This window comes from Patella vulgata, chromosome 1, assembly GCF_932274485.2.
Source record: "Patella vulgata chromosome 1, xgPatVulg1.2, whole genome shotgun sequence".
Classification (NCBI taxonomy): Eukaryota; Metazoa; Mollusca; class Gastropoda; family Patellidae; genus Patella; species Patella vulgata.
The window spans coordinates 21706277-21722441 of NC_065879.2; the positions used below are offsets into that span (position 1 = coordinate 21706277).

The 16165-nt window shown below is 35.1% G+C and overlaps 1 long non-coding RNA gene across 1 annotated transcript in view; it reads left to right on the forward strand.

Annotated features, from left to right (window-relative positions):
* Window positions 1-16165, forward strand: part of LOC126830901 (uncharacterized) — a 71393-nt gene continuing 55228 nt past the window's right edge. The window contains exon 1 of the long non-coding RNA XR_007684028.2: window positions 1-120. This is a non-coding gene — a long non-coding RNA (uncharacterized LOC126830901). The remainder of the gene's footprint in view (window positions 121-16165) is intronic.

Here is a 16165-nt window from a genome sequence, read left to right on the forward strand (position 1 = left end):
CCAATGAAAATTCTTCGCGCCATCTTAGAACTGGAAATTCATGGAGGATTTGTGGAAATTATGTTCCCCACAAAGTTTTTTCGTCAGCAATAATAACGTAACTCTGTTAATTAGAGAATGGTGAGTTATTTGACCTATCGTACCTTTCAAAAACACCCAGTTCTGTATTTTAAACTGTACTTAGGCCTGGCTCTAATAGTAATAGGATGGGTTGGATGGCCGAATGGACATAGTAATAGTATTGGTAATGGTTAGCACGTGAGCGATGTATCATGATCTAGGTCTGTCATTGAGCCAACTGGCGTGGTTCCGATTCCCCGGTTGTAGTACGTGACAAGGAGTAGGGTCGCATGTCCAACCGCGTGGGTTTTCTCCGGGTCCTCCGGTTTCCTCCCACGCATAAAATTGAAATAAAATTGAACCATGTCATGTGTTAGTCCCGAAATGACATAGTTTGTGTCGAGTGGATGTTAAACCCCATTTTTCTCTCGTAATATTAAAACGTCACGAGGGTGACAGTCAGCGGCGTCAGAGTTGTCCAAAAAAAAAAAAAAAAAAAAAAAATCATTCCAAGGTAAGTGTTATGTATTCACATACATTTTATTATGTGTTGGCCTATTAAAGTGGTATGGCCTTATTAATACGAAATCGAGGTTGAGGAAAGATAACTCTCGAGTCAGGAGTTGTTTGTTTTTCTTGCTGTGTCGTTGAAGCGCTCGAATAAGATGTGATTGTGATTTTGCTGTAAATACCTTATGTCTTTGTGTGGTTCTCAGAATACAATTAATGGAGATGATTTTGTGTATTAACTTGTTTGTTCTACCACCATTGTGTTACACCCCCAAATACACAATATGGTGGAGATGCTAAAACTTGTTGCTGACTGCTGTTGAATGATAAATTTCTCAATGAAACCACGTGTTTTTTGGTGTTGCCATTTCCTACCTTTGAAGGCCAACAATCAAGTCATCCTGTTTATAACATTGTTGAGTACCTGCCTATCGTTTGCTTGATTCCCTACCTGTGTAAATATGTCGACCACATCGATGTACCACTATTCGTATATTAATGATTTTGAACAGACACCTGCCATGTATCCAACTTCACCAGTACCATCTCCGCTGACAACTGGGCCACCATTACTGACTCCTGTTCGCTCAACTCAACACATTGATAACCAAGTACCAATTCCCTCTAGCTTACCAACAAAACTTCATGACATCAGTATGGTTTCAACCTTTTCCGGTGAAGAAAACCCAACATATTTTTTAGAAGAGTTTGACTCGTTTTGTTTACTTCAAGGACTCACAGATCGACAGAAACTTGCTGCTTTCCATTTACAGCTGAGAGGTCCAGCCCGTATTTGGTATTTACATTTACCTCCTGCTTTTAAACTTTCTTGGCAGTCCTTTGAGAAGGTGTTTACTTCCAAATATACAGCCCAGGTCAATTTTGCCGATTCCATAGTTTTCCACCAGCCTTTTTATTTACTAGCCAACCAGTCAATAGATCAATACCAAAGTTTTTTGATTGAGAAGTCAGCCAATTTACACAAGAATGATCAAGAACTTATGTCAAAGTTTATATCGGGCTTACCTCCTAAATTAGCTTTTTTTGTAAGAGCCGGAACACCTACAACACTTGAACATGCCTACAATGCTGCTAAGATGGGTGAAGCCTATGGCTACCGGGACAGTTTTGCCAATTCTCAGCTGCCACCAGGCCATATTCAACCAAACGTCATACCGCCTCACATACCAATTCCTGATTTTTCTCAGCCACCTCCCACCAGTACCGGTAACAGTTATCAGTTTTTACAACAACAAATTAATGATTTGACAAATCTCATACAACGTTCTCAGCCATTTCAAGGCCCTCACCAAATCCAACACCCAACGCATTATACCAATGTACAGCAACCAACCAATACTTACCCACCATCATCTAAAGTTTGTTATACTTGTCATGGTGTTGGCCATTTTGCCCACAACTGTAACTGGACACATAATGGATCAATCCGCCCGGATCTTCGCTGTTCTACGTGTCAACAATTCGGTCATTCCGCTAATTGTTGTAAACTTCAAAAGCAGCCGGGAAACTTGTTCCGCTCAAGGGCTCTAGAGCACAACCCCTTGAGCTCTGCCAATCTACAGCTTCAAGCTCCAGTGCTCCCCAAGTAAACCATTTTAAATATCTACCACTGAAATTTAAAACTCTAGGCCTCCCAGTGACCATAGCTGGATTGTTGGACTCGGGCTGTTCTGTCAATATTATTTCTTCTCATCTATTCACCAAGTTACCAGTTACCAGTAAATCTACACTTACTACAACCGATACTCATCAACTTACATTAGCCAATGATCAACAGGTAAAAGTACTTGGAAGTACTTATTTAACATTTTCATCAAACTGTGGTTTTCACAGAAACATTTTATTTTATGTGTTAGAAACTTTGTCACAACCAATCATATTAGGTACTACATTTATGGTTTCGGCTAGAATTAAATTAGATTTTGGTGCTCTTTCCAGTCAATCCAACTCATATAAAGTGAAATGTGCCAAAACTCTTGTTTTACCAAGCAATACAGAAACTGTTATTTGGGGCAAAGTGCCACAACATTTGTCGTATGGTATTCAAGGCATGTGTACTCCTCATCAGCAATTGTCCCGAAAGAATGTTTTAGGATCTCGAAGTGTGTGCCTAGTGTCGTCAAATCGAACAGTTCCTCTCAAAGTACTCAACTTAACCAGTCACCCCATAACCCTTTTTAAAGGATGTGCATTAGCTGACTTTAACATATTCGATGACTCCTCCAAAGTCACACCTATTCTTTCTAGTACTGATACTGCTTCACCTCATGTTCATGAATCAACAAATAACACACCACCTTTTGTTAATAATATTAATGATTCACATCCCAATTTTTTTGACAGTCTCAACTTTTCCAATACCACAGTCAGCCCTGCTGAATTACCTGTCTTGATGGATTGTTTGTACTCATATCAAGATATTTTCATTACTTCAGAAAATTCTGATTTAGGACTTACCTCAATTGTTGAACATCAGATCCATTTGAACCCTGATGCAAAACCAAAACATCAGCGACCTTATCGCTTACCACCTGATAAGAAGGAAGTATTACGCCATCAATTAGCTGAGCTTGTCAAGCAGGGTATTATATGTCAAGTTAGTAATACCGATCATCTACCTATAACCAGTCCTATAGTATTGGTTTCGAAGCGAAATGTTGATAAATCTGAATACCCTATTGGTTCAAAAGAAGCTAGTTTATCACAATATCGTTTTTGTGTTGACTTTCGTTACCTCAACTCTCAGACACAAGATTTCAACTATACTATCCCAGATTTGCAAGAGCTAACAGAATCATTTACTACTACAACACCTAATTATATAACATCTATTGACCTAAGTAGTGGATTTTTTCAAATGCCATTGTCTGAAGAGTCCACTAATTATACAGCATTTTCAACTTGCTTTGGAACGTATAAATTTTTACGTCTTCCTATGGGCCTCAAAACCTCACCAAATTCTTTTCAGCTTATGATGGACAAAATTTTACACGGTTTGACATTTAATTCTGTGTTATGCTACCTTGATGATATCCTTATTTATAGCTCAACATTCGATCAACATATCAAGGATATAAAAGCTGTTTTTGATCGATTACGTACAGCTGGCTTAAGACTTAACCCGAAAAAATGTGCTTTTGCTCAACAAAAGTGTAAATATTTGGGACATGAAATATCTGCTGCCGGCATAAGCCCACCCAACGATCATGTGAAGATTATTCAAGATTATCCTACTCCTAAAACTCCCAAAGAGTTGCGCAGATTTCTCGGAATGTTAAATTGGTTTAGGAAATTCATTCCCAATTATAGTGCTCTTGCTACTCCTTTGCACAGTTTATTAAAGAAAAATGTGTCTTATAATTGGGACGAATCGCATCAATCAGCGATTGATAAATTAAAAGAGACATTGTTAAATTCCAAAGTATTAGCTTTTCCTCGCTATGACCTACCATTTTATTTAAGTGTCGACACTTCCAGTCTTGGTATCGGTTATATGCTATATCAAATCCATCCAGAGTCAGACTTTAAGGACAAGTTAGATGACAAACAACGAACACGAGTTATTAAATTTGGCTCGAAAAGCCTTTCGAAATGGCAGCAATCATATGGTCCTACTAAACTGGAACTTTTGGGCATGACCTCAAGCATTTTGGATTGTGCTCCCTATTTACGTGGTCGTCATTTCACAGTAGAATGTGATCATCAAGCATTACAGCCATTATTTCAAAAATCTCTTCGTGGTGCCATCTATGATCGGTGGTTAACCATTCTTCAGCAATTTAACTTTGATATTAAATATAAACCAGCAGCACAGATGACTGTTCCTGATGCTTTGTCCCGTTGTTTCGATAAAACTGTTAAACATTCCGATCATGTCAGTCCATCTGAAGATGACCCTTATTTTCCATATATTCCAGAAGCTGTTCCTAAAATAACTTTGCCCGGTGGTGTAGATTTTCCAAATTTGTTTTGTGCGGATTCAAATGCTGAATGTAATCGTGTTTTTGTGGATTATACTGATCAAGACCCATTATATGATGCTGACACAGAAGATTGTGATATTGATGAATTTTTAGTTAATAATGTGCCTTCCAATTATGAACAATGTGCTGCAGTACATAATTCATGTATTCCTTCAGACACTTGTGAAACTAGTGATAATCTAACTCATTTCATGCCGTCCACTACCGACTGTTGTGATATTAACTTTAGTGATTATATACCTGTCAGCTCAACTGATACCGCACCTATTGATTCTATATCAGTTGAGAGTATATTGTTAATGAAACATTTTAATTTTAGTCTTTCTGCTATGGCTGAATTACAATATAGTGATCCATTTTTAAAGCATATTATAAATTATCTTGTTAAAAATGTTTTGCCTGATTCTCAGTCTCAATCTAGACGATTAATTGTTGAAGCCAAAGATTATATGGTTTTTGAAAATGTTTTATTTCATTCTAGAACTGCAATATCTAAACGTTCCAAAACTTTAAATTGTTATCAACTTGTTGTGCCTTATGTCTTAGTTCAAGAACTTTTACTTTTATACCATGATTCTCCTTTAGGTGGTCATGGGGGGATACAGGATACTGTTGACCGCATTAAAGAGTCTTATTATTTTCCTAAAATGAGCACCCTTGTCTCTGACTATGTAAAGTCTTGTCATGCTTGTCAAAGTAGAAAGTTAACTAAAGCACATACCAAAACAGCCATTGTTGCATATCCTACACCACATGCTCCATTTGAAGTTTGGGAAGTAGATCTTTATGGGCCTTTACCTAAAACCCCTAAAGGAGATTGTTATGTATTCACCGCTGTTGATATGTTCAGTAAGTTTTTAGTTTGTTATCCAATTGCTAATACTGATTCCATAACTGTTAGTTCAGCACTCTTTAATTTATTTTCTAACTATGGTGTTTGCCATACGTTAATAAGTGATAAAGGTAGAGAATTTATTTCTAAATGTACATCTGAAGTTTGTAAACTTTTGTCAATACCTCAACAATTTACTCCTAGCTTTATGCATCACTGTTTAGGAGCTTGTGAACGCTTACACAGAACTTTGGCTGAGCGGTTAACTCCTTATGTGTCAAAAAGTCCTTGTTCCTGGATTGATATGTTACCTGCAGTTGTTTTTTCCATGAATAATTGTGTTAACTCATCTTTGGGGTTTTCACCTTTTGAAATCATTTATTCCATGCGTCCAAAATTTCCTTTAGCTAATTTTTCAGATAGTTCTCGAGAAACTATACCAAGTGATATTAAGACATTTATAAATAATCAATCTAAGAAACTCAACTTCATTCGCCAGCAAGTTGAAAATAATGCTATTAAAGCACATGCTAGAATGTGTGATAGAGTTAATGCTAAAATTAACCCTTTAAACATTGTTGTTGGTGATTATGTTTATTTAAATGTCTCTCCAAAAGGTCCTGGTCAGAAATTACAAAATAAATATTCAGGCCCTTATGTTATTTATACTATTTGTAGTGACCATATAGTCGATCTTAAAGATCCAACTTCTTCTAAACTTATTCATAATGTCCATTGTGATCGTCTTAAATTGGCTTATATCAGGTCACCTAACCCTTCTTCTTATTTTCCTGGGAGTGTTATCACAAACATTAAACAGACTGTACCAGAGCAGTCAGACTCTGATTTACCCAGTGAGAGTATTTTACAACCTAACCAAACTTTAAGTCAGCCCATTACTACAGATGGGTTACCTACACCTTGTAAAGACTCTCATAATATTCAACGTGACTCTTCAAGTCCCACTATGTGTAGATCACGAATCCCTGTTCCAATAAAAGACATTCAACCCTCCCAAAGTGGTGTTCGTAGAAGTGTGCGTTCCAGACGTAAACCTATTAGATTTCGTGATGCAGCAGTGGACTGTAGTAGTATTTCGCATAATAGTGACTCTGATGGTGGTTTTCATAAAATCCAACGTGTGTTAGGTCAACGCCTTAAAGGGGCGAAACCAGAATATCTTGTTCAAATTCGTGGTGAACCAGCAGATCAGGCTTTTTGGGTCTCCGGCTCTAAGTTAGACCATCGTGCCAAATTATCAATTCAAATGAAACCACCACCATTCATTTAGTGATAAACATGTGTATATTTACTCATATTGTTTTACTTCTGTATGTATATCATATGCACGACTTTTTTTTATGCAGTGTTATGTTATATTTTTATATGTCTAATTTTTTTTTTATATACGCTCACATGTTGTCTAGCAACCTATCTTCCTAGGATTATTTTCTATAGTTACCTATACATGTAGGCATATATATATATATATACTGTGCATGTAAGACAGTATTACTTATATCCCAGTTGGATATGCTTTCAGTCTATTTTATTTAATTTTTGTAAATGTTATTATTGCAATACATGTAGTAATGTTTATTGTCTTACATGGCATGTTATCTTATTCATCCATTTATCTCATTATACCTAACTTCATATGTCCATGTTCTTGTTGTTTTCCCACACAATATGTAACTCAGGTGTTAAAGAATATACATGTATATATTTTAATGTCCTTGCTATGAAGGATCTTTTTCAGGGCATTGTTGCCAATATTGTCCACTTTTATTATCCTCTTTGTATTTTGTTTGAACTGTTTACATTTATCGGTCTTTCTTTTGTCAATTTTGTTATGTATAGTACTCCTGATTATGTTTCAAGATACTAATAGTCTCAACACAAATCTTTTATCATCGGATTTTAAACAAAATTATTTTGTTTTTTTTTGCCGGCGGGGATGTTATGTATTCACATACATTTTATTATGTGTTGGCCTATTAAAGTGGTATGGCCTTATTAATACGAAATCGAGGTTGAGGAAAGATAACTCTCGAGTCAGGAGTTGTTTGTTTTTCTTGCTGTGTCGTTGAAGCGCTCGAATAAGATGTGATTGTGATTTTGCTGTAAATACCTTATGTCTTTGTGTGGTTCTCAGAATACAATTAATGGAGATGATTTTGTGTATTAACTTGTTTGTTCTACCACCATTGTGTTACACCCCCAAATATACAATATAAGACTTAGATCTAAGATATTTTATGAACTACTTCAAGTAGGCCTAGTTGTGGATCTAAGGAAATACAGATGCTGTTTTCTCATTTAAAGCGGGGGGTTGGATGGCCGACTGGTTAGCACGTGCGCGCTGCGCTGTATCATAAGGTCTGTCATTGAGTCAACTGGCGGGGTTTTGATTCCTCGGTTGTACGTTACAAGCAGTAGGGTAGCCTATCCAACCTCATGGGTTTTCTCCGGGCCCTCCAGTTTCTTCCCACTGCTAAAGACCCCTACGCGCAAGCGCATTATTGAAATAAAATTGAACCATGTGTTAGTACCGAAATAACTTAGTTTGTGTCGAGTGGACGTTAAACCCCATTTCTCTCTCTCTCTCTCATTTAATGTAGCCTATTATTAGTAATAAAATTATATTCAACCCCAATGATACTCTCACTTAAAAAATAGTATGTATCTACATATAGGCGGGTAGCACGATTTACCCAAACCCACCAAATCTAATAATTTAATATAGACAATAATTTGTATCGATATTTGATCATATCTGTATGGAAGGGTATTGCTGCCAATATTAAATGCTCTGCCACAATGATGTTTCCATTGATTATATGTAAAAAGTACAATGTACAATACCGATAATGATGAAGTCAAAATACCTTTAAGGCAAGAGTTAAATGTAAAACATCAAATGTTAAAGTAGCTAAGTCTCTAACTCAATATCATCCAAAATCTTCAACATTGAAAACACGATTTATTTGTCAAATTAAATCAACATTCATGTTGTGATCTTACCGGAAAAAGATGAGCTTTTGATATCCAATATTTAAGACAAAATAAATATTTTACCATTTGTACACGAATCGTGTACCATAATGCGCTTCAGCCCCAGTTGTATCAAGAGGGACGAGGCTAGACACATTGCACCAAATCAAACGGCATATACAGACTGGAATAACCAGACGCTAGAAATTTGCACTCGCTTGAGACTGCTGGCTTATTTCACCGAACATAGATGATTTGAAATTGGAGTAAAAAGGGAAACCATTGAATGTAAATCAGTTTATATACATTCATACTACAGTATTATATGCGTTGCGCCCAACTTTTGTCAATTCCTAGGTGTCAAGTTTTAGCGATTTAGCTCCTTTAAGTGTTAAATGACAAATGTGTTTTGTGGGAAAATGCTTTTTTGACGTTTCTACATTTTACATTTCTCTCATTACATTTTACATTTGCGCTCTGCCACATCCCATTTGTCCTTCACGCTTTCTACATAGCAACTTTCGCACAGCATCAACTTATGCAAATGTAGGATATCACGTGACTTATTAACATATAAACCAGCACACTATAAGGATTTTCACCGCACGACAACAGAAATCAAGCTGGCACACCGTATAAGAAACTATCTAGACGACCGTGCATATTTTGAATGTGCCAGGAAATAATTGATAGATTCAAACAGCCAAAGAAACACACTTTCCAGTAATTTATAACACAATAACTGGAATTTCATATTAATACCCGTATTTTGGTATTTTAAACACCCCCACTCTTTCCGGTCTCTCTATAAACAGAGTTGAGTACTTTGATCCATTAAAAAAACAACAATATATAAGCATTGTGCCCAACAAATAAATAATATATTTAAAGAGAGGAATGACTATACATCTTTTAGTATGGACATGGAGAATTTTTGATTAAGCCCTGTATATTTATTTTAGTTTAGTTTAGCCCCCCCCCCTTCCTTCACTTCAACTTTAATCTTATTTTGTAAAGGTAAGCAAATATGAATGTGCCAGAAAACAGAAAATTATTTGCATATTCGAAAAGAGCAATCAGTGATACGTAACATGGTATTTGGAATTTCGTATTTAGACCAGTATTTATACTTGAATACCCCTTTAATAGTGTGATATTTTGATATTTATTGGATTTAAATTATGAAAATACGATTGTACCAGAAAACTATTTACATATTTACAAACAGAAATGAATGTGCTTTTCACTAATATGTAACATGATACATGTATCTGAAATTTTGTATTTGGACATTGCACTCTATGATACTATAAATAGTCATTGCACCTGCAATTCTCTGCACATTTATCAACTATTACAGCCGTAAAAAATCTATTAAAGATTCTGAATAGCAGTGATATTTAGCTTATTGGTTATTACAGCACCTTTAGAAATTACATTCGATTTATTTTTTAAATTGCTTTAACATTAACTGTACCATTAGGAGCGGTACAAATAATATCTCTGAAATACTTGCGTTGGGCAAGAACATGATACTAGCTGTAGTTTCATTTTACTTTTACAAGGTCCTTAAAACAGTTGTTGAGTTGCCCAATGTGCATGTTTCTAAATTCAATTTATTGTTCCAGCTTTCTGTTATGTTTCGTAAAAAAGTAGTCGTGATTATCCTGGCTTGTTAATCAAACGTAGAATGGTTGGTAGACTGGTTTAGCAAGATTAATTTCAAAACAAGGGCACATAACCTATTTTTTACTCACTTGTGCCCCGATGTTAAGGCCGACACTCGGAACCATCTTTCAGTGTATTATTTATGGATGATTAAATGGTCATACATGTAGCTTATTAAGTACAACATGTCCGTTTATTTAGTGACTATAAATGTTTGAAACTGATTTTAAGTTTGGTGTACAATGTATATATAGATATTGTGGTGTAATTGTCGAGATATTTATTTATGGTGGGGCACCCTAACCATTCTTTTAATTCACGATCATAATGTTTTAGTGTGAAACTGCCCTTCAAAATACAATTTCAAGGCAAGTTTGGAAGTTTTAACCAAGTGCACCATAATTTAACTCATAGGCCTATCATCACAAAAATTAATATCGATACTTGATAAATATAGAGTAGGCTATATAGATTTACTGTTATTTATGCTAAATTAATTATCATTTTGAAATAAAAATCGTAACAATTTTGTGTCTAAATTTCCCCTTAAAATGCGATTTCCAAGCAAGTTTGGATGGTGTAATTGCATTGAAATTGCATTTTGAGAGACATTATTGAAATAAAAAGCAGTCATTGTTTGTATTTTAGAGGAGAGCCGAAAAAGGCTCCCCATAACAAATTGTAAAAATCGCTCCCCTAAAAAACTCTCCCAGTTTCCATAAGAAGAGGGATTTAGAAACTAAAGAGAGTGATCTGATATTAAGGAAAGTGATTAGTTGTGTGTATGGGAAATGGTTCTGCAGATCAATAACTGGATGTTAAGGGGTCATTCCTGGTTTCATAAATGATAATAAACCCCCTATGACTTTGTAAAGGAGACCGATTTTCAATTTTAAGGGGAGGGAGAAAAAGCTCCCATCGGTTGACATTCAGGTGCGCGACAGGTGCTTTAAAAATGTTACAATTTTGAATTAAAAATTAGATTTTAAATATTAAGAACACTAAAGGCCAATTATCTAATATAGATATAAATTATTTTTGAAATAATGGTGAATTTTGGTTAGTTTGGGTGGATTTGGGTAATGGGGGGGGGGATACTAAAAACAGTATCAAGACCACTTGGACCAAAACAAAAGACCACTCGGACCCACCCAGAAGACTACTCGGACCAAACCAAAAGACCACTCAGACCAATTAGTATTGTAAGACCACTCAGACCAATATTTATCTTTGCTACTCTTACCAATGCTACTCGGACCAACCCAATAGACCACTGTGTTTAAATGGGCTTGAGATGATACTGTACAATAAAAATTGATGAAAATGACTTTGGAATTTGTAGCTTTGGGAAATATGAAGCTAATATACTATTCAGCACTGCACAGCTACAGGGTTAACAACAAAACATGGGAAATCACAAAGTCTCACACAGAGATGCCTGAATATATACACTAAAGCCATTAAAACTTCAAATTTTGAAATCTACCGTGTTTTAGCACACTAGTCCATATTATATTAACCTATTTTATTCAAATAGGCCAGTTTTTATAATGGATGCACATTGTTAATTTTTATGGCTTCCTAATTCACCCTTGAAACTTTGTACCCGGAAGCATATCGGGGGGGTTGGATGGCCGAATGGTTAGCACGTGCGCGCTGTATCATAAGGGCATAAGGCCTGTCATTGAGTCAACTGGTGTGGTTTTGAATCCCCGGCTGTACTTGACAAGGAGTAGGGTGGTCTGTCCAACTTCGTGGGTTTTCTCCGGGTCCTCAGGTTTCCTCTCACTGCTAAAGACCCCTACATGTACGTGCAAGCGAATTATGGAAATAAAATTGAACCATATGTTAGTCCCGAAATGACCTAGTTTGTGTCGAGTGGAGGTTCAACCCCATTTCTCTCTCTTTCTCTAATTGAGGTAGAATGTTTAAACTTGATGATGATGTTCGTCTTGACTGAGTTCAATGATTTACATAAGCAGAGATAAGCAATTTCCTTGGGACAAGATAACTTTGATTCTATCTGATAGAGAGTGATGAAACTTAGTGTATAGTTGATAATCAGTTTGATTGCTTGATACTTTTGAAAAAAATAGATGTCTAGTCAATACCATGTGGGCTTGCTTCTATGGTCATGACCGTAGTTGGCGAGTGAGAGCAGCTCTATAATTTAAAATCAAAAAACATCAAACTGATGCAGGGTCATAATCAGAAAAAAAAACTACCGGAAGGCAATACAATGTATTGACAGGGTCTCATGCCTGTTGGGCAATCAAATATTTTTGATATCATGGTTCAACCCTATGACTGAAGGTTCAACAATGTATTGAAAAAGGGCTTAGTAAATCTATTGTAGGTGCTGAATACTAAAATATTAATGATTTTTGTCACATATATTCAAGGGAATCTTATGAGATAAAAGATATATTATTGTGGAATTTATATGATGTCACGCTTCAGATATTTGATATTTTCTCAATAAATCCAATACACTGAGCAGTCCTAAGTCCAATGGTGTAATTCGGTTGTATGTATTTCAGCACAGAACCTTATTTTGATGAAACGTTTTCCTGCATATTTACAAAATAGGCTTCCTGTTTAAAATTTCTTACAAAGTTCGTAAACTACAGTAAAATAATAATCCATATTCCGAAGTTCCATATTTTGTTATTATTTCGATGTACTATTTACGGTGTGGTAATCTCTGCATGTTTTTTTTAACGAGTACATACATGTAGATTGTGTAGCCACAACAGTTTTGGGATTTAATATTTTAAGATTTGCGAGGTCGAAATAAAATGGAAGATTGGTCAAGATTTGTATTGTTTTTGACAATTATTAACTGATAATCTAAATAATACTTTATCAATTAATAATACAACAAACAAATAAGTTCCCAAAAGAAGATTGTATTTTTGAACCCTTTATAGAAAAGACAGGAAATCGTGGAGTGACTAGGCCAACATTGTCAAAGACAGGAAGCTGTATTATCTGATGATGGGTGCCGATGAAATTTGGGATTTATATTGTAATGAACAATAATGAAGCGTGACCAATTTATTCATTCCTTAAACATCGTGTTCATGTTTCATTTGCAAGATAAAATAACACCCTGCATTTCCCGACCGACATGTATTTACCCCAAGTATCATGACATTCAAGGCATTTTAATGGGTATCATTTCTACATGTATACCCGTGACAAATCAAAACCAATTTCGTCCAACAAACGAAAACTAAGCAAAAATGCCCTGGCTCGAGTCACGTGGACCTAAAAAAGATATTAGTCAACAGAATAGATCTTGATAGACTTTGTTCCAATCCAAATGTCAAAATATTATGTCCGACCGAAAATTTAAAATGTCGGGCACAATGTTCATCCAGCCTGACATGGTTTCAGACACACATTTGAAAGTTTTTTCCAGGCTTGTATCTAGGTAACAAATTCCATATCAAACCCGGAAAATGATTATTATTTTAACATAAATGAATAATAATGTATCCAAAATTTAGAAACAAGCCCTTTGCTAACATTTACCAATGATGGCTTAGATTTTGACAGTTCCGTCTTCATCAATTTATAGAACTCGCAATATCAATGATGTTAATATTAAAAGGTGTGACAGTTTTTGCAAACAAAGGTCAATCGACTCAATAGTCTGTAAAATTACGATTTAGCGCCTGATTCATCGATAATTGTGATAGTATTTATAAGTCAAAAGGTATTTATTGTATCTTTATTTATCTTTGGGCAATTCCACAGTAACGGATGTACATTTTGAACTTGTCATATTTTTATTACTTCCAATATTATCTAAGCATGGATAATTAACTGTTTTTATATAGCATTAGATTTAAAGACATAATCTTTGAATGGCATTTAGCAATTGAACATAATATAACACAACAAGTTCTATGGATAACAATCACTACATCATATACACACAATGTTCGGACAAGAATTCACTGGTTGTTATCAAGCATACAAATTACAAATGAGGAAAAAATTGTGACAGTGTTATATATAGGTACATTGAACAATAATAAGAGAAACCATAAATTAGCAATCATGAAACTCTAGTTTAATTGGTTATCAATATAGTTATATATAATATAACGATTGTTATCCATAGAACTGTGTTGTGTTATATTAAAGACATATGTTTTAAGTATCAATTAACATGATTTTTATACGTCCACATTGCCGTCGCCCCTGTATGTGTGTGTGTGTCTTTGTGTTGCCTACAGGCCACAATTCTTGAGTGATCATCATGAAACTTTACATACTTATTCCTTATACCCTAAGGATGATCCCATTGTTTTTAGTGCATGCCCAACCCCCAGGCGCAGAGCCACATCCATTTTTTCTTTGTGTCTCTGTGTGTTGCCTACAGGCCATGCTTCTTAATGGATCGGCTTGGAACTTGGGATATGTAAGTTTCATGGATATCGGTTCATAATTGCGATCTGCAGTCACCTGATATCTCGGAAACTGCTATCTGGAAGTGGCTGAAATTTTGGCTACTTTGAGATGTTATTAATGTTATCATAATCTGTGAGATTCATTGACATTGGTTGATTATTGCTGACTGTAGCCGTGCCACATCAAATGTGTGGTAACCCCCATATCTCGGAAACAGAAAGTTTGGCTACTCAGATATCAATGTTACAATCTGTAAGTTTCATTAAAATCGGAAAATAATAATTGCGATCTGTAGTCGTAAGGCTATTTTGAAATTCTTGCTTACCATATGTGGCAAATAGCCAATGCCAAGTTTTAATTCTTGTAAGAAAGGGCAGAATACTACATACATGTCATTGTGTTCTGTATGATCATTACTCATATCTGCATTCTTATAACCAAGTAAATTAGAAATTATTTTGGTAACGGACATACAAATTGCTAACCCATTACATGAGATATGTAAACTTTCGAATAATTGGACTGATAATAATAATAATTAATTCATTTGAATTAAGGAGCAGTTACTTTCCTAAAAACATTACTTCTTGAATAAAATACTGTGACCCTAAAATTTTGGTAACGACGTACATTTTTACCCTAACGGATGTATATCTATGAAACCTCATGTGGTTCAGAGAATTTTGGTAAATGTTTTCTTTTTACGGTCGTAATAACAAGAATGGTTGCTGTTCGCTTTAAATATGAGTTTTTAAACAGTTCCATAAATAAATAAATATGAATGAGAGAGATAAAATGTAAATATTTGGATAAATGAAATACTGTGAAAAGTAACAGACGTATATCTATGAAAACCGAAGGTGTTCTGAATTCTTTTTAATACCATTTCGTTTTATGATCATATTCATTGTAATAAGGAATGGGTTATTCTAGCTTTAGATATGAGGTTTTAAACAATGCCATATATAAATATGAATGAGAGAGAGGAAAATTTAAATATTTGGTAATGGACGTACTGTATTTTCATAGCGATACATGTATTTTTCAGTGTTGGTTAATTTCACAAAAATATATTATTTTTATATGGCCACATTGAAATGTGGTCGTATATTGTCGTCTGTCCGGCGTCCACAATTGCTTGACTTTTAAATTCATACACAGTGTTTTCAGGTCATGAGACAAAGAAGCCTATTGATTTTCACCGATTTCCAATAATTACTGCCAGAGTTATAGCCCTTAATTACTTTAAAAAATCTTGTGGATGCTCTAGAGACCAATGTTTAAGGTCATGAGACGAAGAAGCCTAGTGATTTTCAATAATTTCCAATAACTAGTGCCAGAGTTATAGCCCTTGATTACTTTGAAAAATCTTGTGAATGCTCTAGAGACCAATGTTTGAGGTCATGGGACGAAGAAGCCTAGTGATTTTCAATGATTTCCAATAATTACTGCCAGTTTTATAGCTCTCGATTACTTTGCAGTATCTTGTGAACGCTCTAAAGGCTAAATTTTTATCATACAATTAATTTTAAATTTATACACAGTGTTTAGGGTCATGAGACGAAAACACCTATGTATTTTCAAGGATTTCTAATAATTACTGCCAGAGTTAAGGCCCTTGATTATTTCAATAGAATCTTGCTGATGCTCTACAGTGATCATTCGATTGACTTTA